Raw genomic sequence first — 15,639 nt, forward strand, 5'->3', positions numbered from 1 at the left:
TCTAACTATGGTTGTTCATCAGTGAGTTGCAATTTTGGAGTGCTTGCAGAAGATGAGCTCACGTCCTTCTACTCCACCATCTTGTTTATTTTACAAAGTGTAATTTTATAAATTGTGTTTTACTATCCAACTAATTAGATTATAAGGAAATAATTGACAGTCAAGCTTTGACTCCAGTTCTATTAGCAATATTTCCCCAAAATTACATTATCATTTTACATTAGTAAGTTAGATAAAAAATTATTGTCCATTATCTTCACCTCATTACACAGTTAAAGTGAGAGACAAAATAAATTTCTAGAAGAAATAAGCCAGAATACTAATTATAACAATAGTTTTATATCATTGCTTATTAGTATTTAGCTTTCATAGGTCATTAAGATACTTTTTGGATAATTTCAACTTTATGCTTAGAGTCCTTCATTTTTTTTTTTTTTTTTTGGTATTACCTCCAGAAGGTATTGTTTCATCACCCTTATATCCAGAGCCTTATGCAAAATGGACAAAAAACGTGTCCTTTTTGTGCTATCCAATAGAGTAGCCCCCACAGAAGACTATTAAATTTAAAGCTAAAATTGTTCATCAGTGAGTTGCAATTTTGGAGTGCTTGCAGAAGATGAGCACACGTCCTTCTACTCCACCATCTTGTTTATTTTACAAAGTGTAGTTTTGTATTAAAATTGAGTAAAATTAAACATTTTATTTCTCCAGGGCTCTAGGCACACCTCAATAGCTCAATAGTCTAGGTAGCCTGTGATTACTGTATTAAGGCCAGATAGAAGATACTCATCACAGAAAGTTCTATCTAACAGTCCTGCTCCACATTGCTTCCAGGCTTGTTATTTTCCATTCTCATCCAGAAAAATTCTGTTCTTGCCAAATTAGACCCCTTTCTATCTTCTGACAGGCTGTACCTTGTTTGTTTTTATCCATTTTGATCAATGTAACAGTATGACATGAAGTACTTCTACTACTCCAAGAATTCCTGTACTTATTCATATAAAAAATATGAAATTTTCTTTTATTCCAAGAAGCTTGTTAGGTGTTAGAGAAATAAAAACAAGAAACATAATCCTTGCCATACAAGGTCACAGTCTAATAGGGGAGAGTGACAGGTAGGTGAGTAAGCATAGGTGGTAGCTGCTAAGACAGAAGTAGGCAGCGAGTTTCATGGGAGAACATGAACATTTCTATCAGAAGTTAGAAGAGAGTCAGGCAATGCTCCTGAAAAGATGGTGTATGATCTGAACTTAGAAGCATAGAAGAAGTTAGGAAAATGAAATGAAGCAAAATGGAGGAGAGTAGAGGGCTCTGAGGAGTATGAGTGAGTTGGGAATTTTACACTGCTTTCAGTAGCTAGATTTCAGTATGCTGGAGGCTCACTACATTAGAGCAGGCCACTTGGATCATGCCAGAACTCAAATGCCATGTTGAGAATGTGGGCTCTATTTGCAAACCAAAAAAGCCAGTGACAGATTGAATGCAGGCCTGTGATAGGATCAGATCTGTGTTTCTGCCAAAATCACCCTAGAAACAAAGAGGAAAGAAGTTGAGTAGAAGCCATTTAGAAGACCTCTTCATAATCTAGGTGACAAGTAATAAGGGCCTAAATTAGTGTAGTGACTGTTGCGTAGAGAGGTTTTTAGAGATTAAAATGTGTAATATATTGGTAACAGTTGTTCAGTACTGGAATGAAGGTCCACTTTCAAACTTCTAGCAATTCTGAAAAGTCCAAATGACATCTTCAGATTTATTTCCCACCTGGGAATCTTTGCTTTTAAATTCCCTTAGCATTTATTTACTTATGTTTAGTAATAATTTCCACTCAGTTCTTCGATACCAAAGACTATAGGTTGCTTCCTAGTATCCCTTATAGTGAATAACCCGGTTCTTTGATTTATTTTATACTTGATATATATTTGATCCCTCATAGATTGACTCCAATAATACATTTAAATTAAATAAATAAATTCGAATTAAATATTTAAATAATTTAATTAAAATAATAATTTAAATTAAAAGTAATTAAATAACTAAATGTATAATTGTTTATTGAACCTTGATTTTTCCCATTAAGTTATATAAGTTCTACTATTGGAAGAATCATATTTGTCTTGTTTACTGTTAGACTGTAATTCCTAAAATGGTTTTTGTATCATAATTGGGGCTTAATAAATATTTGGGGAACGAATCTGTAGTTTATAGCTGAGAAGAAAGAAAATTATCCTTTATGGATCATTATTATTTGCCTGGCATTATCCTATTATGTAGTTTTATAAGTTTTGTACATTTTATTTCTCAAAATATTGTAAGTATTAGTAACACCAGGAAAATAAGTATAGTAATTCCTTTTTACAATTGACAAAACCCTAGCTCAGAGAATCTAGATGACTTACAGTATAGGAAATGAAAAGCAGACCTGGAAATTGAGGGCAATTTTTTCTGTGTTCCAAGTCTACAGTTGTTTGCTATAGTAACTTGCCCTTTATCTTCTAAGCATGAAAATCTCATTTGGGAAAGTATATTTGTGTTGCATAAGTATCAGTGAGCATTAGATCTGCATAGTGGATTTAACAATCACTTACTCAGAGCTTTTAAGCAGGCAGGCATGGCTTGGGACCCAAAAAGTCAATAATAAATGGTCTTTGTCCTAAAGAGCACACACTAGTGATGGAGACAAATGCTTAAGCAAATAATTTTGGTTACACGCACACACACACACAGAAATGGGTACAGGCACACATGGGCACTCATATTCAAATTTTTATGGGTGTCCACAACATTGTATGCTTAATTAATATAAAGCTTCTGAGAACATTGTTGTTGTTGTTGTTGTTGTTGTTTTTAAAGAAATAGGATATTAATTTAAACCTTAAAGAATAAGAATTATCCAGTAAGGAATGGGTAAGTGAGCAATAGAAATATCTCAATACAAAGCAATATGTGTATTCAACAAAAAACTAGTCCAGTAGCCTAATATTCCACAGCATTTTGATAAATATGCAAGAAGTAAGATTAGGTGCAACTAAGGAAAGGTGATTTAGCTTTTCTTCCCCAACTACAATACTTGAGTTTAATTCTGCAGACAACTAGAAATAGCCACTTTATGCAAAGTATTGAAATAGTTCAATTTTATCCAGTGGACTCTGGTTGCAATTTAAAGAAAGGATGCAAAGAATCGTAAAATTTGAGAAAGGGGGTTTAATCTAGTAAGTATCCAAACTAAAATAATAGGCAATAATAAAGGTGGAGAGGAGGAGCTAAATTCAAGAAACAGGAGAGAAGTCTATTTATAAAATTTAATGGAATATGGGAGAGACAAAGGAGGGTAGAAAAGTTTCCACATCCTAGTCATGAGGGATGGAGTGGTACCTTATGACATGAGAGTGATACCTTAACAGAAATCTGGAACAAACAGGAGACAGTTTCATCTGTCTTAAAAATAAAATTAAACGAATATAACAAACAAAAGTTACAAATACTCTCCTGATCTCATTTCTTCTTCTAGTTGCCACTTCATTTCACTGCTGCCCCTGAGTGCAAAACTTCTTGAAAGTGCTATGTAGAGCTACTGACTCCACTGCCTCTCACCTATTCCTCTCAGTTCCTCTAGTAGGGTCCCTGCCCTCACTGACTAACCGACACTGTCCCTGGGTAGGTCACAGTGGACCTGGGTAGGTCCACTGTGCCAAAATTGAATGTTTTCTTCACTTATCTGAGCAAAAGCAACAGTAAACCTGTTCATTCTCTCTTTAAAATACATTTTCTCTTAACTTTTGTAATACTCTACTGCTCTATTTCTTTCTTAATCTCTGCTCCTAGTTCATTCTCTTGTAATGACTAAACCTAGGAGTGAACTTCTGCTGGATCCTCCCCTCCTTTTATATCAACATAAGCTCCCTAATAGACCTGCTTTGTCCCAGCTCTAAACAAAAGTCCTCTGGAGCAAAGTCTAAAGTTACATCACCTGCATTGTGTTTTCCCTCAAATTCCAGACTAGACTTTTCCAAATTCTTGGCACCTCCATTGGCATATCAATAATAATCTCACACATTTTCAAGTCAGATACTTGTTTCTCTGCCATTGTAACTACTCACCCATCCCTCATCTTAATGAATTGTATCATCTGTCACACATTGATCAACCCATGCCTTGATTCATCCCCTTCAATCACTCCTTATTCTTAATTTACCAGCAATTTCTGCCACCACCTCTGGATGTATCCCTACATGTCCACTGCTGCCACCTCTCTTGGTACCATTCTACTCTAGGAAATTATTGTTATATCTTAAACTGTCCACTACAAAAGCCATCTAACTGGTGTTCTTGTTGCCTCTCCTCCCTGGTTGTAATTTGTTGTCCTCAAAAAACTTGAATCTATAAAGATATAAATTCCATCGTATCACTCCACAGGTTTTCACTAAACCCTCCTCACTCTGGCTTTCAAGCCTCTAGTGATCAAGCACTCTCTGACTACAATGGCCTCATTATCCACTAGACTTGCAATCCCATACAGTCTCTGTCCTCAAATGTGCTCAAGTCATTTACAACTTGGAACTAGTCATTCTTTCTGCTTGACCTGCTCTTCCAGGCAACTTCACATGGCTGCCTTCATCTTGTCATTCAATTTCAACTCAGATGCCACTGCCTCAATGAAACCTCATTAGACTCTCAATCACTTTCTGTCACATCAGGTTAATTTAATCCTTTGCATAGAACATATCACAATCTGTTGATTTCCATTGTTTTTTTTGTTACACACTGTCTTTCTGTCTCTGGCCTTACTACACACAGACACAAACTAGAATTCAAACTACATGAGAATAGGAACTTTTTGTTACTCATTGCTACATTGCTAAGCCCTTACAACAGAGTCGGATAAATGAAACTGAAGTGAAGGCTAAAGGTGGAACCTGGAGAGCATGATAAGAAGACTAAAAGACAAAGGCAAAGATATGAAAAAGACTAACATATTATTTAGTTAGGTGAAATATTATTAGATAATAAATGGCATGGGAACCACCAAAAATAGGGAAATTTTTAAAAGAAATCAATGCAAACCTCTATCAAAACTAGCAGAAATCCAGTAAGATAGGAACTGCAAGGAGTGTCCATTGGACTTAGCAAAATCGATGGTCTGGTGTCTCATGACACTGGTCATAGTAAATTCAGAGAAGTGGAGACAGCTGAAGGAAGGTAGAATGTAGGTGCTGCAGGAACAAATGGGAGAAATTATGGAGGAAAAGTTAAGTGTGATACTTTTTTCAAGATATTTGGTTGAGAAAGAAAAAAATGGAGTATCACTAGTGGAGATACTCTGGATGGAAAAATGGCATTGTGTCCTGAGAGAGAGAGTTGAAGAGGAAATAATAGAAAGACCTTGAGGATTTAGGAGAGACAGAGCAAAGTCCCAAAAGTGGCCAAGAGGAATAGGGATTAAAACCAAATCTGGAAGTTGGCCTCAAAAATAACAAGGTAGATAAAAGATAGATGCTTTGAGTTTGAAGTAGTTTATGTTGATGCTTTTGGTTTTATTGATTAAGTGGCAAGTCAGCCTTATGAAAAAGAGAGTTGAATATTGGATAGAATGTTTGTAAGGGGTGACAAAATTTTTGAATTTTTTGTGGAGAAACAGATCTGAACAAGATGAGTAAAAACATTTTAATATGGCTTAGACTGAGACCCACTGAATGTGAGAACCATCCACACCACTGTGATGTTAAGAGAAGCTCAGCATGCAGGCACAGAATTGGATAAGAGGGATTCGAAAATTGACTAAGAACTAGAGAATTCCTGGGAAGTTCTGGGATCAGGATTCACGTACTGATGGAAAATAGTTCAGGTGATGGATCTTGTCATCTAAACTGGACAAAATAGGCACGGCCAGTAAATACCATTTATCACCACAGATTAGAATCAGATAGTTAAAGTACAAACTTAATCGTGGTTAGATAGAATTTATAAAGAGTGGATTTTTATTTATTTCTTTTTTTCCAAATAAAATAAATTTCATTGAATGTATTTAAGTTAGTGATTTAATGTATTTAAGTTAAAGTATAATACCATCTGGGATTCCCTGGTGGCTCAGTGGTAAAGAATATGCCTGTCAACGTAGGAGATGCAGGAGATGAGGGTTCGATCCCTGGGTCAGGAAGATCCCCTGGAGAAGGAAATGGTAACCCACTCCAGTATTTTGCCTGGAGAATTCCATGGACAGAGGAGCCTCTTGAGTTATAGTCCGATCTCAAAGAGTCAGACATGACAGAGCAACTAACACTACCACTACACTATTAATGTTGCAATTATTATTCCTTTATGATGCATATTGTAAATAAATCTTTTTTCATTATTAACATATACATTTAAACTTCTCAGTGTATCTGTCAAGGTCCCAACAAAATACACATGGTACAATTAAATTGACTTTCCTGGTGGCTCAGTGGTAAAGAATCCACTGCAGGAGACCCGGTTTCAATCGCTGGATCAGGAAGATCCTTTGTAGAAGGAAATGGCAACTCACTCTAGTATTCTTGCCTGGGAAATCCCATGGACAGAGGAACCTGGAGGGCTACAGCACATGGGGTTGCAAAGAGTCTGATACAACTTAGCAACTAACAACAACAACATCAACGATGAAATTAGAACAATTAAAAAAAAATTCAGCAACAAAACTCACAAGAACTTGTTTTAAAAGATATGGGATGGAGGAGCCACATGGGATTATGCAGCAAACCAGAGATGACTATCTTTAAAGAAAGGGAGAGGGAGGGGAGACGTTTCTGGAAACTGAAAACAATGAACATTGATTGGGTGGCACAGCAAGTTTCCTGTGACCACAGAGCCTGCTGGGAATTGCCATGGCTGAACCCAAGGAAAGCAGAGAGCCCCCAGGAGCCACTAATTTAGTCAATTTCTGTGATTTCTGGAGATTCTAGAGGCCCACTGTTTAGTCACAGAGATGGAAAGCAGATTGAAAAATGATGGAGACTGGTGGTCAGAGGGCAAACCTACAGTGTCATTTTTATTTTTGCTCTTGTTGCCTTTTGCCAAATTTATGTGTCTAATTAGTTAAACTCTTTATAGTTTCTGGTATTGATGTCACATTTAGGCTATTCTTACTTCAAGATTATAAAAAAGATTTCCTCATTTTTTTCACATTTATAGTTGTACAGTTTCCTTTCTTATATTTAAATATTTGATACATTTGGAATATGTTCCACACTCTTTTCTTGTTTCAAATGTCTAGGTATTTGAATGTGTATGTGTGTTAGTCACTAAGTCGTGTTCGACTCTTTTCGACATCATGGATTGTAGCCCACCAGATTCCTCTGTCCGTGGAATCCTCCAGGCAAGAAAATTGGAGTGGGTAGCCATTCTCTTCTTCAGGGAATCTTCCTGACTCAGGGATAGAACCCAGGTCTCCCGCATTGCAAGCAGAATCTTTACAGTCTGAGCCACCAGGGAAGCCCAAGTATTTGAATACATTATATTAAATTGATTTCCAGAGGTATACTTTGATTGGCTATTTTATTGTGGTTGAGTAATAACTCAAAGAATAGGAGCTAGAAGCAAGCATTCATTTTTTAAGCTGTGCCAAGGATAAGTGAGAGGTTCTGATAGAAAGAGTTGAGAATCTCTGCAGTAAAAGATATTATAAAATAAATATTACTGGAATCCATAATATTTTTGGCTTTTATAAATATTATTTCCTTTGCCTAAAATGTGTTTCTGATTCCACCCACTACATCCCCAACCTTTTGCTTTTTAAAAAATTAATTAATTTATTTTAATTGGAGGATAATTACAGCATTATGATGGTTTTTGCCAAACATCAACATGCATTGGTCTCAGGTATACATGTGTTGCCCGCATCCTGAACCCTCCTCCCCACCTGCCTCCTCACCCAGTCCATCTGGGTTGTCCCAGAGCAATGACTTTGGGTGCCCTGCTTCATTCATTGAGCTTGCACTGGTCATCTATTTTACATATGGTAATGCACATGTTTCAGTGCTATTCTCTCAAATCATCCCACCCTCACCTTCTCCCACTGAGTCCAAAAGTCTGCTCTTTATGTCTGTGTCTCCTTGTCTCCTTTGCTGCCCTGCATGTAGGATTGACAGTACCATCTTTCTAAATTCCATATATGCATTAATATACAGTATTTGTCTCTCTTTCTAACTTAACTTCACTCTGTATAATAGGCTCCAGGTTCATTCACCTCATTAAAACTGACTCAAATGCATTCCTTTTAATGGCTGAGTAATATTCCATTGTGTATATATACCACAGCTTCCTTATCCATTCATCTGCCAGTGGACATCTAGGTTGCTTCTGTGCCCTAGCTGTTGTAAACAGTGCTGCAATGAACATTGGGATACATGTGTCTCTTTCAATTCTGGTTTCCTCGAGGTATATACCCAGCAGTGGGATTGCTGGGTCATCTGGCAGTTCTATTCCCAATGTTTTTCTGCTGTTAGATCTTGTCTTGTCCTTTTAGACTTATCTCAAGTGTCAGTTCTAAGGAAGTTACCCCCATCTCCAAGAAAAGGCAACTTAAAGCAAATATACTTATAAAGGGAATTGTTTCTATAAAATTGGGGGCTTGTCTGGTAGCTCATCTAGTAAAGAATCCACCTACAATGCAGGAGACTCTGTTTTGATTTCTGGGTCAGGAAGATCTGCTGGAGAAGGGATAGGCTATCCACTCCAGTATTCTAGGGTTTCCCTGGTGGCTCAGCTGGTAAAGAATCTACATCCATAAAACCAATGCAAAAATCAATTGAGATTCCCAGATGCTCAATATCTAAGAGATGTTATCTGCCACATAATCCTCCCACTGCTCTTCCTACTCTCAGTTCAATTCAGTCACTCAGTCGTGTCCGACTCTTTGACACCCCATGAATCACAGCACGCCAGGCCTCCCTGTCCATCACCAACTCCCAGAGTTTACCTAAACTCATGTCCATCGAGTTGGTGATGCCATACAGCCATCTCATCCTCTGTCATCCCCTTCTCCTCCTGCCCCCAATCCCTCCCAGCATCAGGGTCTTTTCCAATGAATCAACTCTTCACATGAGGTGGCCAAAGTATTGGAGTTTCAGCTTCAGCATCAGTCCTTCCAATGAACACCCAGGGCTGATCTCCTTCAGAATGGACTGGTTGGTTCTCCTTGCAGTCCAAGGGACTCTCAAGTGTCTTCTCCAACACCACAGTTCAAAAGCATCAGTTTTTCGGTGCTCAGCTTTCTTCACAGTCCAACTCTCACATCCATGCATCATCACTGGAAAAACCATAGCCTTGACTAGACAGACCTTTGTTGGCAAAGTGATGTCTCTGCTTTTGAATATGTTGTCTAGGTTGGTCATAACTTTCCTTCCAAGGAGTAAGTGTCTTTTAATTTCATGGCTGCAATCACCATCTGCAGTGATTTTGGAGCTGATAAAAATAAAGTCAGCCACTGTTTCCACTGTTTCCCCATCTATTTCCCATGAAATGATGGGACCAGATGCCATGATCTTAGTTTTCTGAATATTGAGCTTTAAGCCTACTTTTTCACTCTCCTCTTTCACTTTCATCAAGAAGCTTTTTAGTTCCTCTTCACTTACTGCCATAAGGGTGGTGTCATCTGCATATCTGAGGTTATTGATATTTCTCCCAGCAATCTTGATTCCAGCTTGTGCTTCTTCCAGCCCAGCATTTCTCATGATATACTCTGCATATCTGTTAAATAAGCAGGGTGACAATATACAGCCTTGACGTACTCCTTTTCCTATTTGGAACCAGTCTGTTGTTCCATGTTCACTTCTAACTGTTGCTTCTTGACTTACATACAGGTTTCTCAAGAGGCAGGTCGGGTGGTCTGGTATTCCCATCTCTTTCAGAATTCTCCCAGTTTATTGTGATGCACACAGTCAAAGGCTTTGGCATAGTCAATAAAGCAGAAATAGGTGATTTTTTGGAACTCTCTTCCTACTCTATTTCCCCACAAATGCTTAAACTCTATGTCTTCTCATCTCAATGAATATACAATATGATATATTCCAATTCCCATATGGCAACTAAAGTGTCACATCATATGACTTGTACTTACCTCTTTCACTCAATTTATCATTGGTCAAACACTGACTCTATCTGCTCTGGCCACACAAACTTTTGGTCTGCTCTTTGACAGCGCCTAACTTTGTCCTACCTTACAACTTATGCAAGAAGCTATTCTTTCTGCCTTGAGTACATTTTTCTAACCTTTCTATGAATGACTCTTTCTTGCCATTAAATCTTAGGTAATATATTATATTGTTGGTGAGCCTTTCCCAGACCATCTACTCCATCTTATCACTGAGGATAACATTAGCCAAAGTACTTGCATGGCTTATGCCAATAAAGTTACTGCAAAATATGGATACTGATAACAACATGGCTCATTGGCAAAGAATCTGCCTGCAATGCAGGAGACACAGGAGACACAGGTTCGATTCCTGGGTTGGGAAGATCCCCTTGAGGAGGGCATGGCCACCCACTCCAGTATTCTTGCCTGGAGAATCCCATGGACAGAGGAGCCTAGCAGACTGTAATCCATGGGGTCACAAAGAGTCATACATGACTGAAGAGAATGAACACACAAGCACACAAAAACATGCTATGTGTATAAGTGAGAAATGTAATTATATATAAAGCCTATAAAGGCTGACACAATGTAGTTAGGTCTCCTTCACCTGATAGAGAAGTTTTACACCCAGAAATTCTGACTTATTAGGTCTGGGACCTGCCAACTGGTATTTTTGCTAAGCTATCCAGGCTGTTAAATGAGTTGCCGTTGTTAAGAGTCACTGATATACAGCAGTCTCTTTATAGTTCAAATATAACTCAAAGACCTAAGGGATGTTTACATAATGTTCTCTGTGCTTTCTATTGGCATTTTGTATGGGAATTTTTCAACATTTAAAAAAATCATGAAGTTATGCCCAGTTATAAAAACCTGATAATGAATACTAGGCAGACATGATTTTTAAAGCCCTTTTGATTACATTCCTAATGCTATAAACATATAACTTTTCATTTAATCAATAATGAGCATAGTAAGTGATGTCATGTTATTTCTTAATATTCTGTTGAGAGTTTAGTATAAAAAACATTTTCACAGAATCTTATCAATAAAGCATAATTATATGAAAGCAAAATATTTCTAAAATCTATTTTAATTTGTATTCTGAAGTCATACATTTATAGCTGTTCTAGTTTTGTACATACATATGAAAAGATAATTTTACTTAAAACATTATACATAATTTTAATATTTAATAGAGATTAATGAATAGCCATATTTTTAAAAATTATATTTCAAATATAATTCCCCAAGAATTCAAATAATATTCTCAAACATAATGATGACTCTTCTAGTTAACCTAAGTATTATTTTTTGCATGCCCAGAGTGGGATGTTCTCTGGATGCTTTAAAAACATGCGCCTCCTTTTTAGCTTAAGTACTCAGGAATTTCCCCTGTGCTCTATGTGCTTGGCAATGGACTGCATTGGTTTCTTTAATGAACATTTGTATATCGCATATTAATGTTGGGATACTAATCACTGGAGATCAGCCATGGAATATATATAGCTAGGATTTCTGCCCACTTGGGCCTTGTGGTTTGATTCAGTGTTTCTTGAACATCTATTGTGAATATAAGGCACCTGGTCTAGTTTAATCTTGTTAAAATCTTGTTTACTTATTTATTGCTGTAATAGATATGGCACATAACCTAAAATTCTGCATTCTAACACGCTCTCAGGTGATACTAATGTGCTGGTCTGTGGCTCACACTAAGTTGTAAGATTTTATCCTTTCTTGGTTATTTTTAAGCTTCAGAGACTCTTAATTACTTAATTGATAGATGACTATAATTTTATTATGAAATACTCCATTTCAATCATATATATATTTGATATATATATTTTTTAACCTCTGTCATTATTTTGGTTTAGTTCTGCTCTCTAATTCAGTTATAACCTGTTTGAGGCAGCAATCAAGTTTTGAATTTCCTTATGTCTCATAATGCCTGGTATGCCTGGGATTGTAGAAAATGATTCAATGAATATTTAAAGGGTGATATTCCATGATTTAGGTTTAACTTTTCATAAAGGCTGAAGGGGGCATTATAAGATTTCTCGAAGACTCTAATATAACCATACTGAAGATCAAATGGATTTGGAGATGGTAATCTTCCCATTGAAAGGTCTGCTGATTCCCACGTCATGCAAACCCAGTCAATTCCCTCTTTGGTTCCAGCATACATTTCAAGCAGATGATATGCTCTGTAAGCAGCAACAATTGCTATGGTACAGATCGCCTCTCACTATCATAAAGTAGCACTCAGAGAGGGTGCCCATGGACTGAAAAACATCTGTGGAAAGAAACCAGCTGTGTGTCTAACCTATAGGAAATGTTTTTGGAAAAATACAGGTCTGACTATTTCCACAGTGCTTCTTCTGAACAGAAATGGGAATTGCGGACTTCATTTTATTAATTTAATTAGTCTTAAGCAGGGCATTAAAGTCCCCAAATGGTCAGAAAGCCATAGTGCCTCCATGAGTATATGTCATAGGTCTGTGTGTGTGGCAAGTGGCTTTCAGATTTCACATTATTTCATCCCAGGGCTTTGGTTATTTATGACAGTAAGGAAGTGTGCATAAGCATACACTGTTATTTATTATATAAATGCCCATCAAATGCTATCCAGCATCCTCATTTTTACTGTTTTTTTAAAAAAAATTTTGAGAAACACCTTCTCTCAAGCTGACCTTACAGAAATGTATTCCTGTGTGTTAAACTGCCTTCTTTGAGCACTGACTCTTACATGCATAGAGTGAGATTTCTGTCATGTTGTAAAGAGGCATTTTCCTTGGTGACACAGAGCCCTTCTCCATCCTCAGACTGCTTCACACATGCAGCTGCCTGCTGCTTTGTTCCTACTGCTGTCACCCAGGGCGTGCTGCCTCCTATTTCTCTAGCATGGGTGACTCAATGTGACACTGGCAATTAGTTCTCAATACTGAGTGAATTATAAAGAAGCACAGAAAGCCAAAACTCAAGAAGAAAGGTGCTGTTTGAAGGATAGTGAAGCTTATTCTAAACCAGTGTTTGTTTGTTTTTAATCACAGATGAATAACACCAACAGCATCATCTCACACACATTTCCTGCAAGAGTGGGTCTTGAGAGTTGACTCAATGCTGAATACTTTATTTAGATTGCAAATTATCTAGCTACCTCAGCAGACTGCAAAATCAACTGGAAGCTTTTCAGGGTTTAATTAAGCGGGACAAAAGAAAGTCCCAATAATAACAGTGTGAAACTGCCAGAGAAAAATTATGGATACAAAGGGAAAAATCATCAGTAATTAACCCCAATCTGCAACTACAGAGGAGACTCCAAAACAAGAGGGAAGCACATGCAAATAATACTAAATTTGCTTGTCTTAACTGATTTCATCATGTTTAATTTAACTATAAATTCACAAAAACAGTGATTCAACTGCTAGGGGGAAAATGCTCCATGTGTTAATTCCCCAAACCTTAATAAGGGAGATGAGTTTAGTGTGAGCTTTTCTGCTTACTTCATGGTTGGATTTTTACAGTATTACAAGTTATCATCCCCTGCTGAGATATTGTGAGGAAAAAGAAAAAGAAAAAAAAAAAGATATGGTGTTTTAGGGTTGAAGAAAAGAGGGAAGTTTGTGCAAATAGATCTGCTAAGAAATTCATTTCCCCACCACTTGTCAACCTGGAAAACTTGTGCTCTTTTTCAAAATTTAAGCTAATTTATCATTTTTAATGACATCTTCCATGACCCCCCAGGATTTGTCTGCTCTTAGCATTTTTGAACCATCTCTGTTAATTAGTGTTCTCCCATTGGCTTATGATTATTTATTATCTATTGTGACTTTTTTTTCAGTTCTTTTAGGGGGTAGTCTAGATCTCATATTATTCATCATTGTGTTTCAGCTCCTAGTACAGTGCCTGGCCACATACTAGTTTTAATAAAAGATTTAGAATTTTAATTTCTGAGGTTTCTACTCCCATGCTATTAGAGATACTACAAATGCTGAAGAGTTAAAGTCATATAACAAAGTAACATTAATTACATATTAGAATGAGTTGATTTTCAATAAAAATTCAATATCACAAACAGACTGGGATTGCGAGAAAATCATCTTGAAAATAAAAAGAAATATGCCATGAATTAAAGAAATCTTTGCTTCCTAAACACCTATAAAATATTAACATCTCCAAGTAGATTCTGGGAGTTCGGTAAATATTGATTAATAAAAGTCTGTTGTCTGTTGTTGGAATAATATAATTATAGAGGTAAAGATAGTGGCTAGTAAAGTTTTATATTCAGAATTTTGAGATTTAGGGAAGTTAAATTGATTAAATGGTCCTGCAAATCATACAACAGGACACATAGTAAAGCTGTTTATTGAATTATCAGTTTATCAGTTATCAGATTTATATGATACTTTATTCATCATATATTTATATCTATCTATCTATCTATATATATCAGTTCAGTTCAGTTCAGTCGCTCAGCTGTGCCCGACTCATTGAGACCCCATGAACTCCAGCATGCCAGGCCTCCCTGTTTATCACCAACTCCCGGAGTTTACCTAAACTCATGTCCATTGAGTCAGTGATGCCATCTAACCATCTCATCCTCTGTCATCCCCTTCTCCTCCTGCCTTCAATCTTTCCCAACATCAGGGCCTTTTCAAAGAGTCAGCTCTTTGCATCAGGTGGCCAAAATATTGGAGTTTCAGCTTCAACATCAGTCCTTCCAATGAATATCCAGGACTGATTTCCTTTAGGATGGACTCCTCTGATATACACCCTCATGCTTGAAGAAATTCAAATTTTAAAACTTTTGGAATTATTATTTAAAAATTGCTTCCTAAAAATATGGGAAATGCAGAGTTTTATCTATTTGTTAGGTAAACTACAAATCATGTAGATAAACTGGCTTTTATTTAGATGCCTCAACATGATGATGCACAAGAAGCCCTTTATATATGCCTGACTATAAAATAGCAACTGTTATTTTCTTTAAATTAATTCAAAGTTTATAATCATAATTTCAGGATTTGAAATAGCTCAACTGGTATTCCATCACCTCCACTAGCTTTGTTCATAGTGATGCTTTCTAAGGCCCACTTGACTTCACATTCTAGGATGTCTGGCTCTAGGTGAGTGATCACATTATTGTGATTATCTGGGTTGTGAAGATCTTTTTTGTACAGTTCTTCTGTGTATTCTTGCCACCTCTTCTTAATTTCTTCTGCTTATGACTCTTGAGAGTCCCTTGGACTGCAAGGAGATCCAACCAATCCATTCTAAAGGAGATCAGTCCTGAGTGTTCATTGGAAGGACTGATGTTGAAGCTAAAACTATAATACTTTGGCCACCTGATGCAAAGAGCTGACTCATTTGAAAAGACCATGATGCTGGCAAAGATTGAGGGCAGGAGGAGAAGGGGACGATAGAGGATGAGATGGTTGGATGGCATCACCGACTCGAAGGACATGGGTTTAGGTGAACTCTGGGAGTTGGTGATGGACAGGGAGGCCTGGTGTGCTGTGGTTCACGGGGTTGCAAAG

Source organism: Bubalus bubalis, chromosome 6, assembly GCF_019923935.1.
Source record: "Bubalus bubalis isolate 160015118507 breed Murrah chromosome 6, NDDB_SH_1, whole genome shotgun sequence".
Lineage (NCBI taxonomy): Eukaryota > Metazoa > Chordata > Mammalia > Artiodactyla > Bovidae > Bubalus > Bubalus bubalis.